Source organism: Vigna umbellata, chromosome 5, assembly GCF_029865625.1.
Source record: "Vigna umbellata cultivar VRB3 chromosome 5, Vumbellata_1.0, whole genome shotgun sequence".
Lineage (NCBI taxonomy): Eukaryota > Viridiplantae > Streptophyta > Magnoliopsida > Fabales > Fabaceae > Vigna > Vigna umbellata.
In genome coordinates, this window is record NC_142169.1 from 60,228,468 (window position 1) to 60,241,460 (window position 12,993).

The window sequence follows — 12,993 nt, forward strand, 5'->3', positions numbered from 1 at the left end:
GCACCTAGCTCTATATTAAAAGCTATATCCTTAGCTCACTTATTTGAAGAAAAATATACTGTCAAAAACTGATATCTGTATGGGAGTTCCAATAACAGACCCTTACTAATACCTCAAATCAATCATACACTAATCCTGTGCAACAACCCATTTTGGCCACACCAAACACCAAACCAAATGTTGCACCATTTAGACACAGTCCTATTAAGAAAATGTCTCCTACTGAAATGCAATATCGAAGAGAAAAAGGCTTATGCTTCACCTGCAATGAAAAATTCTCTGCCACGCATCGCTGTGCAAATAGACAGTACTTGCTTATGCAGCTTGATGAGGAGGAGGATGAGAAGGACCAACAGGGACTTGAGGAGGATATGGTTAACCTGGAAGCAGAATTGACACACCATTTATCCTTTAATGCGTTAAAAGAATCAGCTAGTGCAGGTACAATGAGTTTCACTGGAAGGATTGCAGGAAAATAGGTTCAGATACTGCTTGACAGTGGCAGCAATGATAATTTCTTGCAACCTAAACTGGCCAAGTTTCTTAAGTTACCAGTGGAACCTGCTTCAGGTCTTCAAGTGTTACTTGGTAATGGCAACACCCTATCAATTGAGGGCAAGATTTCTGAGTTGCAAGTACAGGTACAGGGTCAGATTCTCAGCCTACCTGTGTATTTACTATCAGTTTCTGGTGCTGATTTGGTGTTAGGGGCAGCTTGGCTCGCTACCTTAGGGCCACACATTGCTGATTATAGCTCATTGACCATTAAATTTCACAAAGATAAAAAGCTGGTGACATTAGTTGGTGAAACACAGAAACCTATTGGGTTAACACAATTCAATCAATTGAAGCGCTTGAGCCACACTCAGAGTATTGCTGAGATATTTACTCTACAACTATGCTCCACTTTTACTGTCCAAGACCAGTGGCCAAACTGTCTACAGGATATGGATCCGGAGATAGCACTCTTACTATATACTTACAGAGGAATGTTTGCTAAACCTGTTGGATTGCCTCCTCCAAGATCTCAGGATCATAAAATTCCCTTAATCTATGGTAGTGATACAGTGAAAGTCAGACCCTATAAATATCCACACAGTCAGAAACAACAAATAGAGATCATGGTGAAAGAGATGCTTGATGAAGGGATAATTGCTCCAAGTTCAAGTCCTTTTTCTTCTCCAATAATTTTGGTCAAGAAAAAAGACGGGACATGGAGATTTTGTACTGATTATAGGGCCTTGAATGCCATCACAGTGAAGGATAGCTTCCCAATTCCCACTGCAGAAGAGCTTTTGGATGAATTGTTAGGAGCTAAGTATTTTTCTAAGCTGGATTTGCGAGCTGGTTATCATCAAATTCTGGTGAATGAAGAAGATAGATACAAAACAACCTTTCGAACTCATCAAGGCCATTATAAGTGGTTAGTTATGCCATTTGGGTTAACCAACGCTCCTGCAACATTTCAGAACCTCATGAATGACATATTTCAAGGGCTATTGAGGAAATCAATTTGGTGTTCTTTGATGATATTTTGGTCTATAGTCCATCTTGGTCAGCTTACTTGCATCATTTACGACAGGACTTGCAGATTCTTAAAGATCATGTGTTGTATGCAAAAGTGTCAAAAGTGTTCATTTGGATTAGAACAAATCGACTATTTGGGACATATTACGGATAGCAGAAGAGAAATTAAGCAAATGGATTTGGGTTGAGTGAGTGTTTAAGTTCCTGGAGCAAGTGTCTTCTCCTTTATTAATGGACCCAAAGTGATGGACTACCATATCAAGTGCTGCACCAGTCAAAGAATATTAACTATGGTTTGCATTTTTCATATTTTGTGCGTGTAAAGTTAATATCTCTTCTACAATAATGTATTCTACTAATATCATTTCTATAAACACTAATGGACAAGAATTTCAGATTTATGATTTCGTTTTGCAAAACAACGAACCATATTAAGTCGGAGCGAGAATTTTGAAAATTTCATTGGGTTACAGGTCTCGGTTCTATCTCAACGGGAAGCTATATATTTATTTTCACATCAATTATTCAATAACTAAGGCATATAGATACATAAAATTTTTAAAACCGAGACATATATATATATATATATATATATATATATATATATATATATATATATATATATATATATATATATATATATATATATATATTGCTTTGGTTTCCAAAACCCAAGGTTATAAACTTTAAGAAAATCTCAAAATTGTTACTCTATTTATTTAAATATTTTACTTGAAAATGGTATATGGCTATGGTTGTTAGTGAACTCAGATCATATACCTATTTGACTTTAGTTTCTATATAACCAAGGCCATAAAGTTGAACAATTGATATATTGTTTTATTATCCAACTAATTTAATGTAATAGAAAAATATTGATAATAAAATTTTCCAATTCAATCAAGAATATAAAAATATTTATATCGGTTTAACTATTGATGGAATGAATTCATTTGATAATTTAAGTACCAACCACCGTTGTTAACTCGTTATATTATTCATTTACAATTTATCCCATAAATTGTGCATGAAGAGAAAATACATGTTGTTTATGATGATATCTCGTCCAAGGCGGTCTGTAAATGATATAGGTGTTTATCTTAGTTTACTACTTGAAAACTTGGAGTTGTTGTGAAATGTTACTTTGCGTCATTAATGACTTTCCAACTTACGGTAATTTATCTGGATATAGTGGCAAGGGTCATAAAATATGTTTTTTGTGAATAAAATATTCATCAATTGAAATACGCAAGAAAGATAGTATATATGCGCCATCAAATATTTTTACAATCTAATCACCTATATCAAAGGTTAAATGAACATTCAATGGACATCAAGAAAATGATGATGCACCAATTCCATTAACTGGCTTTCAAATTTATGAAAATGTGAAGTATATAATGTATTTAAGAAAACATCCAAAAAAGTCAAGAAAAAAATAATATTTTTTTATTTTCCATATTGATCAAAGTTAAATGTTAGGTGCTGTATACATATAATAATGCATGTAAAGAAGAAAAGAATGTGTATAATAACTTTGATACATTGTTTAACATTCAGAAAAGTCAAAAAGATACAGTAGAAGGTTGTTTAGATTTAATTAAAATAAGAATCCCAAAGAAACTTACTCACCAAAATAGAAGGTTGGTAAACATACCACCTCCATATTACATTATGTTCACATTAAAAGAAGATAATAAATTTACATGAAGTTGACGTGTAAATAGTAGTTTGGTCATGGAGAAAGAGCTTAAAATGGTTAAAATGAAAAAAATATATCACAATTTTTCCATAAAGATAAAATAAAAAGATATGAAAAATGTTCAAAATAGATAAAAACTTTCAAAAAAATATTTCAATATGAACAACACGATAAATTAAGAATGACACCTTAAAAATAAGGTTTAATTGCTTCCTTTGTCCCCAGTTTGGTTGAATTGTGTCAAATTCATCCTCATTTTTAAAAAAGTTTCATTGTCGTCCTCACGTGGTGTAAAAGTGTCAATTGAATCCAAACATAGAAAAAATTTGTGTCAAAGTAGTCATTTTTCCTATATCTCTGTGTCTTCCTTTCATATGTCACTTCTCTGGAGCTATGAAAAGCCTTAAATTGGATAAGGTAAAATGAATATCTGTACTTGATTGTATGAAAGGAAGACACAGATATATAGGAAAAATGACTACTTTGACACAAATTTTTTCTATGTTTGGATTCAATTGACACTTTTACACCACGTGAGGACGACAATGAAACTTTTACACCACGTGAGGACGACAATGAAACATTTTTAAAAATGAGGATGAATTTGACACAATTCAACCAAACTGGGGACAAAGGAAGCAATTAAACCTAAAAATAATAACTGTATTTTTTATCAGAGCAACAAAGAATTAAAACTTAACACTAAATAATGAATAAAATTATTAATAAATAAATCAAATTATCTTGATATTTACTCATGTTCACATTTGTTCAAAGAATCCCATCCCTCTCAACCAAGAAATGAGAAGATTGAACATATTCCACTTGTATTTCAGTTGTGAATCCGACATCCTGGACCACATTCAATAGGAACTGATGTGTCTATTTGCATCAACAACCAAGACATTAAAACCGTTTACAGTAACCTCACACCACTTGATTCTAATTATTGTGCCTATTACAACAGAGGTCACTTCAATAATAATTGTTCGAGTCCACGTTATTTTTTTGTTATTTTTCTGTGTTTAATATACATCAATGTTATTATATTTAAAAATTAATATAATTTTAAAGAATAAAATAAGTATTTATAAGTGTATTTTGAATGTTTAATAGAAGAATAATATAAAATATCAGTAAAAATTTAAATCCCAATTTCTTTTTGTTATTAAAAAAATCTCAAATCATTTTACTATGAGGAATTTAATTTGAAATATAACAAAAAAAAATATGAAAGTAGCATAACATTTTTGTTGTTTTATTAAAAAATTTAAAAGGCATAAAGTGCTTGTTTTTTCAGTATGTGTAATGGTAAAAGGTACATTATACTAGCACAAAAAGAATTTGTAACGTCACAAATTTCATTTTAACAAGATCGAAATTTTATAAATATTTGGTTTAAATTGACATAGGATCAATCTTTAAACATACATTAATTTTCGTTTAATGTTAATACAAAGCACAACAAATGTTAAATAATGTTCGACTATCTTAGAATCAATGTTAAATGAATGGGAAATTAACATTATCTTAAAATCAATATTAAATGGGAAATTAACAGTTGTTAGCAAGCTCTTTCATCCATTTCATTTATCTTGTTATTGTAATGTTCATTTGTGTTCAAGTTTTCATTTTCCTCCATTACATTTTATATTAAAATAGTGTTTTCATTCATCTTAAACCCTAAATCTTGATTTTTATAAATTCACTAAAAATAGTTAAAAAATAATTTTGATTCAATTACTTTTGTAGTAACTTTTATTAAGTTATATTGTTTTCATATTAAAATATTGGTCACTCAAAGTTGTAAAAATTTGGTGATTAAAAACTTTAGATAATATTATAACTTTTGTTACGACATCCAATAGACACACTCCAAAATTAAAAGTTGTTAGAAATGGAGTAATACATGATAGTTGAAAATTGGAGGTCTAGAATTTCAAAAATTCCATTATCTATCTTATGGTTTTTGCTTTCTTAATATTTTTACCTATTTTCTGTAATTTACAACTTTATTTAAGATACTTGTACCATTTAAAAAATCTGAAAACTTTTATAATGTATTAATGTATTTGAAAAAAATACAAATTAACACACACACACACACACATATATATATATATATATATATATATATATATATAGGGGTTTGCTAACGCGTGTACACCTGTTTTTCAGTTGGTACATTTTAGCAATGTGTACCAGATTTTAGTAGACAAAAATATCCTTATATATTATGGATTCCAAGTTTTAAGGTTAAGGGTATTTTAATAATTTTCATTTTCAAAACTTAAAAAAAAAAAAGAAACCCCCCAAACCCTTACTCACCTCTCTCATTTCTCTCAATCCTTTCTCTTTCATCTCTCTCACTCCAACCTTTTCTCTGTCATCCCTACTGTAATCCCAATTGAAAAAAAATCAGAAACACATGCCTTTAAAAAATATTCCTTTGTAAAGAGTTGAGTCATTGACATATTCACCTTCAAGGCAAAGGTTCATTCAAGATCTCTTCAATTTCACCATCTTCACTAACCTCTCTAATTTCATCATCTGTATTTGTTGAATCATCATCTCTAAAAAAACCCTCCAGGCCAATTACCAATTCTTTCTGATGTCATTATGCTTGTGAAAATTAGATAAAATTATATGCGACAAAAATTATAAAATGAAAACTCATTATAAAGTCATTTTTTTTGTAAGAAATTGTTTAACAACTGAGTGTTTCTGATTTTTTTCCAGGCCAATTACCAATTCCTTTGATGTCATCATGCTTGTGAAAATTAGATAAAATTAGATAAGACAAGTTATAAAATAAAAACTCATTATAAAATCATTTTTTGTAAGAAATTGTTTAACAGCGAGTATTTCTGAATTTTTTCCAAGTCAATTACCAATTCCTTTATCCTTGTGAAAATTGGATAAAATTAGACAAAAATTATAAGATGAAAACTCATTATAAAATCATTTTTTTGTAAGATTGTTTAACAGCAAGTGTTTCTGATTTTTTCAATTGAGGCTACAGTAGGGATGACAGAGAAAAGATTGGAGTGAGGAAGAGGAAAGAGAAAGGGTTGAGAGGAATGAGAGAGGTGAGTAAGGGTTTGGGGTTTTTTTTTTTTTAGTTTTGAGAATGAAAATTATTAAAATACCCTTAACCTTAAAACTTAGAATCCATGATATATAAGGATATTTTTGTCTACTAAAACCCGGTACACATTGCTAAAATGTACCAACTAAAAAACAGGCGTACGCGCGTTAGCAAACCCCATACATATATATATATATATATATATATATATATATATATATATATATATATATATATATATATATATATATATATATATATGTGTGTGTGTGTGTGTGTGGGTTTGCTAATGAGTTTATAATGAGTTTTCATTTTATAATTTTTGTCGTATATAATTTTATCTAATTTTCACAAGCATAATGACATCCGAAAGAATTGGTAATTGGCCTGGAGTGTTTTTTTAGAGATGATGATTCAACAAATACAGATGATGAAATTAGAGAAGTTAGTGAAGATGGTGAAATTGAAGAGATCTTGAATCTTGAAGGTGAATATGTCAATGACTACTCTTTACACAGGAAAATTTTTTAAAGGCATGTGTTTCTGATTTTTTTCAATTGGATCTACAGTAGGGATGACAGAGAAAAGGTTGGAGTGAGAGAGATGAAAGAGAAATGATTGAGAGGAATGAGAGAGGTGAGTAAGGGTTTGGAGGGTTTCTTTTTCTTTTTTTAAGTTTTGAGAATGAAAATTATTAAAATATCCTTAACCTTAAAACTTGAAATCCATAATATATAAAGGTATTTTTGTCTACTAAAATCTGGTACACATTGCTAAATTGTACCAACTGAAAAACAGGCGTACGTGCGTTAGCAAACCCCATATATATATATATATATATATATATTCTTCAATATACTAAATTAACATATCACATAAATGCAACAAACACTAAAGAAACAACAAATATTAATTTATGTATCTTCAATAGATATAAAATATCTAAAATAACATATGGAAAAAAAGCTTTTTTTTATTACATATCATTAAACATTTAGTTTTATGTTTAACCAAGTTTTTGTTCTTTCTATCTATTTTTTTTTAATTTCTATATTTCTATATAAAATTTCAATTAATCATGTCACAAACTATATCTAAAAAAACTATGAAATTTGGTTCGTGATGGATAAAAACTATTGTAATCTTTTTCAAGTTTTAAACGTACTGAATTTAAACTATTTTTATTTTAAATTGTTAATGGGTTGAATTTTTGTTTGAGATAATTAATTTAATTCTAATATTTTTATTTAAATAAATTATATTAATTACGATCAAATACAAAAGTACCAAATAAAAAATTATTATTTTAACTATGTAGACATCTACAAAATATAATTCAGACAATTTTAATTAAAAAAATACAATCAACATAAAAATAGTAATATATTGATTAAGAAAACTCTCACAAACATTAATAAGAAAATAATTTATATAAAACAAAGTAAATAATGTCAATAATGTTAATTATAAAACAATTAATATAGATGTCAACTAAAAAAAACCTTAATTACGTTAAGTTGAAAATTAATATTACTAGTATTAATGAAAAATGCTAATTGACAATGACAAAAGAATTCTTATCAAAATTTCTCTACTAATCCGAGGAGAAAAATTATAAAAACATTTAAAAACTTTAATAACATTTTTTACTTATTCTGGTGAAAAAAATAAACAATTTTAACTAACATTGAATATAATATATGTAAATATTAACTTTAAAAAGATAATAGCTTAATTAAGTTTTTAGTTCCTAATAGATTTGGAAAGTTTTAATTGGGTCTTTATAAAAATTTTGTGATATATTGACTTTTTAAAAATTTTAAAATTTGTGAATTGGGTTCCCATTATGTTATTTTTGTTAATTATGTGATGTAATACTTATTTTGTCTTCTGACCTATTTAAATGTGGCCATATTTTATTTTCTAAACTACCACACGAAAATGGAGATCTCTTTCAAATATTTGTAATATCTAATTAAAATTATAAAATTACCAAATATAAAAATTTTAAAAATTATAAAATATAAAATTGAAAAATTAATATATATATATATATATATATATATATATATAAAAGATAAATTATAAAATTATAAATTATAGAATATAAAGTTACAATAACAAAATATAAAATTATGAAATTAGAAAAATTAGAAAATTAAAAAATAAATAAAATTATAAAGTTACATAATTATAAAATTAGAATATCACAAAATTACTTCTATAAAATCATAAAAAAAAGTAAAACTCAAAATTTCAGAAAAGAATATAAAATTATTGTAACTTTATAATTTTATATTTTTTTTCTTATTTTGTTGTGCATATATTGTTTGTTTTTGAGAATTTTTGTTTAATTTAGTGTTGTCAAAATAGGTTAGAATTTGCGAGCCAATACGATCCACCATGAGATTAGGTTTGAAAAGGGCGTTGCTCCCTCCACCTCCCCAACTTTCTCCAAATTTTTTTCAATTACAAAAAGAACCTTTTGTTTTACCTTTTTACTTTTTTACTTTTAATGTTATTTACCAAACCCTACATATTCACTTCTACTATGCTCACATCACACCCCCAAAGCTTTCTTTTGACATCCGCCTCTTCTTCTCACCTCCGTCACACTTTTTTCTCTCTTCTTCCCACCATACTATTTCTTCAACTTACTTTTTACCTTAAATTAGCCATACTATTCAATTATTTATTTCTACTACAAACTCTCCTAACCAGTAACCCTCTTCTTCTATACTTAATTACTAACTTCTCTGTATGACTATAAAATCATGCTCATTTTCACAATAAAATAACTCATCTTAATCACTTGAACCCCAACTTCCTGCTGCCACTATTATTTAAACACCAAAACCATATCTTCTTCTTCTAACACTACTTTTACGGAACTGTAAACCTCCACCCTTTTCTTCATTCGTTTTCTTTTAACCGTGCTTATTTCCCCATAACTGTTTCACATTCCCTCCTAATTCATAAAACCACAACGACCTTATTTGCTTTTCAATCTTATATACATAAATGATGCCTTAAGACCCATATGCATAAAAATTCTAGACTTAATATCTTTCGATCCTAAACGGATGTTGACATCCGTTGACGGATGCTCACGTCCGTTTAAGAGTTTTCCAAGTTAATTAGATTCAAATTTGTTATGTACGCTTGCAACAATTCCCAAGACGAATAAGAACGAGAGTATGAACGTAATAAAGAATGAATAGGTTATGTGTGGGGAATTGACAAAAATTATAAAATTTTAACCCTAAAAATAAACTTTTAGTGAAGAATAAATCAGGAATAGAAAAATAGGTGAGGGATAAAAGAGGAAAGGGGAGGTGGAGGGAGAAAACGGGGAGGTGAAGGGAGCAACGCCCGTTTGAAAATAATTCATAGGGTTAATTTTCAACCCGGTCCACTAATTAACTAACTTGTGGTGTGCTGACTAGATTGAACCGGATTATTCGTTTTGACAACACTAGTTTAATTCATAAAAAATATGTGGTTAATATAGTTAAAGAATACTTGATTATAGACTTATATTATGGTACATGGAAGATAATATTCATTCTTGTGGTGGATCTGTTATCATTATTATTGTATTTAGATTTTTATATTGATTGAAAATAGGATAAATGAACTAAGATAGTGTTGGCAATTTCTCATAGAGGATAACGTTAAATCAATTATTTCAATAAATATAATCCATTTAGTCAATTAATTTTTAGAATTATGGTATGAATTTTGATACTTTTGGGTCATCGAATCTGCTTTCTTTTACAGTATAATATAGCATCAGAGTTTTATGAAGATAAAAGTTTTATAATGGTGGAAGGTTACTCCTTATTTTTGTTCGCTTTATATTTTCAATTTATATTATATTTTCATGTCCAATTAAAAAAATCGAGTATCATCTATGCTATATCGATACTTGTATTCAATTAATACAGAAATTTTTCTCAAAACAAAAACATGTCCAAAAAATTTTCACAGGACAGTTTATTTGTCATCCTTACCTTTACAATAATATTATTTTTAAAATAAATTTCATTTTATAAATTTACATAAATAATATAACATATAAAATCGAATTCAAAATAATCACTGTAATCATTGATAAAAGTTACAAAAATGTTCATTAATGATTAAAAAAATCATTAATAATACATATTCATTTAATATTTCATACAGATTTTAATATTATGGGTACAAATTCCTTTCTTATATAACATATTTAGATGTGTTTAGCAATTTCATATTTTGTTTTTCAATTTTAAAATTTAAATAAATTGAGGAAAAAATAATTAAAAAATGATATTATTCCATCTTCAAATTTTGGATTTTATCAACAATCAGATAGTAACTTATTAAAAGCTTAGAAGAGGGAAGAAAGATTTCAATAGGAACAGAGTTAGGGATTTTGATAATAGATTTGGGTTTCAACTGGAATAGAGTTCAGGATTTTGAAACATTGTGAAAGGAGTAAAGAAGAAATAAAGAAAAAAGGGTAACGGTTAGGTTATGTTCTTTGTGAATTTTTCTAATATAGAGAAATGAGTTAAGCGTTTGTCACCGTATTTTCTATAATAATTTCAAGTTTCAATAAACAGAATATCTTGTGTACCAGTAGGGGCCGGACGCTATATAGGCCGGACGTCCACAGTAGACCAAACACGCTACTCTTCGGCGCACCAAATCGGACGTCCGCGCGTCCGCGATCACGCAACCTGGCCCCACATCATCTGGATAAACATGATGAGGTCGGCCGGTCATACCGCCTGGTAACCATGCCGCCTACAGGGATCGGCTGGTTCAAAAACCAAACTCCGGAAGACCGACCGGCCATACTGCTAATTAAGCATGTTTAAGGTAAGCTGAGGTTAAAAGCTATTGGGCTGAATTTAGGTCGTGATTAATTTTTCACTAATCTCAAGCCCATAACGAAAACTATAAATACAGATTCAGGGTGAGTGGTAGATAGGTTGCATTTACTGCATATTTATTATTGTTCGATAGAAAAACGCCATTGCTCTCAACTGACTTTGGCATCGGAAAATCTTTCCCGCAGACTGAGGAGGAAATTGAGGAGTGAGTACGGAGGACCGGACACACGAAGTACGAGCTAAAGAGGACGTGGAGACATTAGACGACACAGCCCTTCACATCCGAAACATATTTTATACCAACATTAAGCATATAACTGAGACTATGAGACTATTGTATTAATTAACATATTACATATCCTTCACCAGATTTAAGAGATGATGGTGATTTAAGAGATGATGGTGTCTTCTAGGCTTGTTCATAAAGAACATAGTTGATAATATTCAGATTGAAATAGAATATGATTATGATACATTTTTATTCAAGAATAAATACACTCAAAAATTGTGCTCTTACACCTAAAACATTTTTTCATGCCGATGGATGGGTTATAATCTAGTCATTCCTCAAGCAGGAAACCGCCAAGAAAGAGCAAAAAGAAATACGCCATTTCCATCTTGCAAAGCCCACTTGCCATCCTCATCAATTGTAAAATCCTTATGATATTCCTTTTTCACCATTTCCTTTATCCTGTGCTTAATGGAAGTTGCTTGAACCTTGAGCTTTGATTCCTAACCTGTCATTGCTTATAGGTTTTTGGCCTTTCAACTCAAATTCTTAACTTTCTTACTATTGAAATGTCTAATTTTTTTTTGAAAAAGTTTTACAAATAACGACAAAACCAATAGAGAGTTTTAACCTAAAAAAAATATTAAGTTCTGATTAGGTTGAAATATTGTATGTTTTTGCTTATGAAACATTCAAGATGCATGAAATATTACTTTGCACCATTAATAACTTTTCAACTTACGCTAATTTATCTAGATACAATGTCAATGTCACAAAGCATGTCTTATATGTGAAAAAAAATATTGTTACTTATCAATTGAAACATGGAAGAAAAATAGTATATATGCGTCATCATAGATTTTTACAATCTAATCACACATATCAAACGTTAAAAAAACATTCAATGGACATTAAGAGAATGATGATGTACCAATTCCACTAATTGCCTTTCAAATTCATGAAAAAGTACATAACATATTTGGGAAAACATCCAAAGAAGTCATCTAAAGAAAAAATCAATATTTTTTGTTTTCTCATATTGGTCAAAGTTAAAAGTTATGTATTTTATAGATGTAATGTATGTAAAGAAGAATGTATGTAATAATTTGATTGATACACTATTTAACATTCAAAGAAAGTCAAAAGATAGAATAAATGTTCGATTGGATTTGATTGAAATAAAAATCTGAAAAAACTTGACACTAAAAAAAGATGGTAAACATACTTATCTATCACCTATATATTACAATATTCTCAAACATAAGCTAATATATTTGCATGAAGTTGACGTGTAAATAAAAAATCGATAAGAGCTCAAAATGTGTAAAATGAAAAAAGGATGTCACAATTTTTCCCTGAAGATAAAATAAAAGATATGAAAAATGTTCAAAATATTTCAAAAAATTTATTTAAATATGAATAACCCGATAAATTAAGAATGACACCTAATAAACAATAACTGTATTTTTTATCAGAGCAAGAAATAATTAAAATTTAACTCTAAAATAATGAATAAAATTATTAATAAATAAATCAAATCATCTTGATATTTACTCATCTTCACATT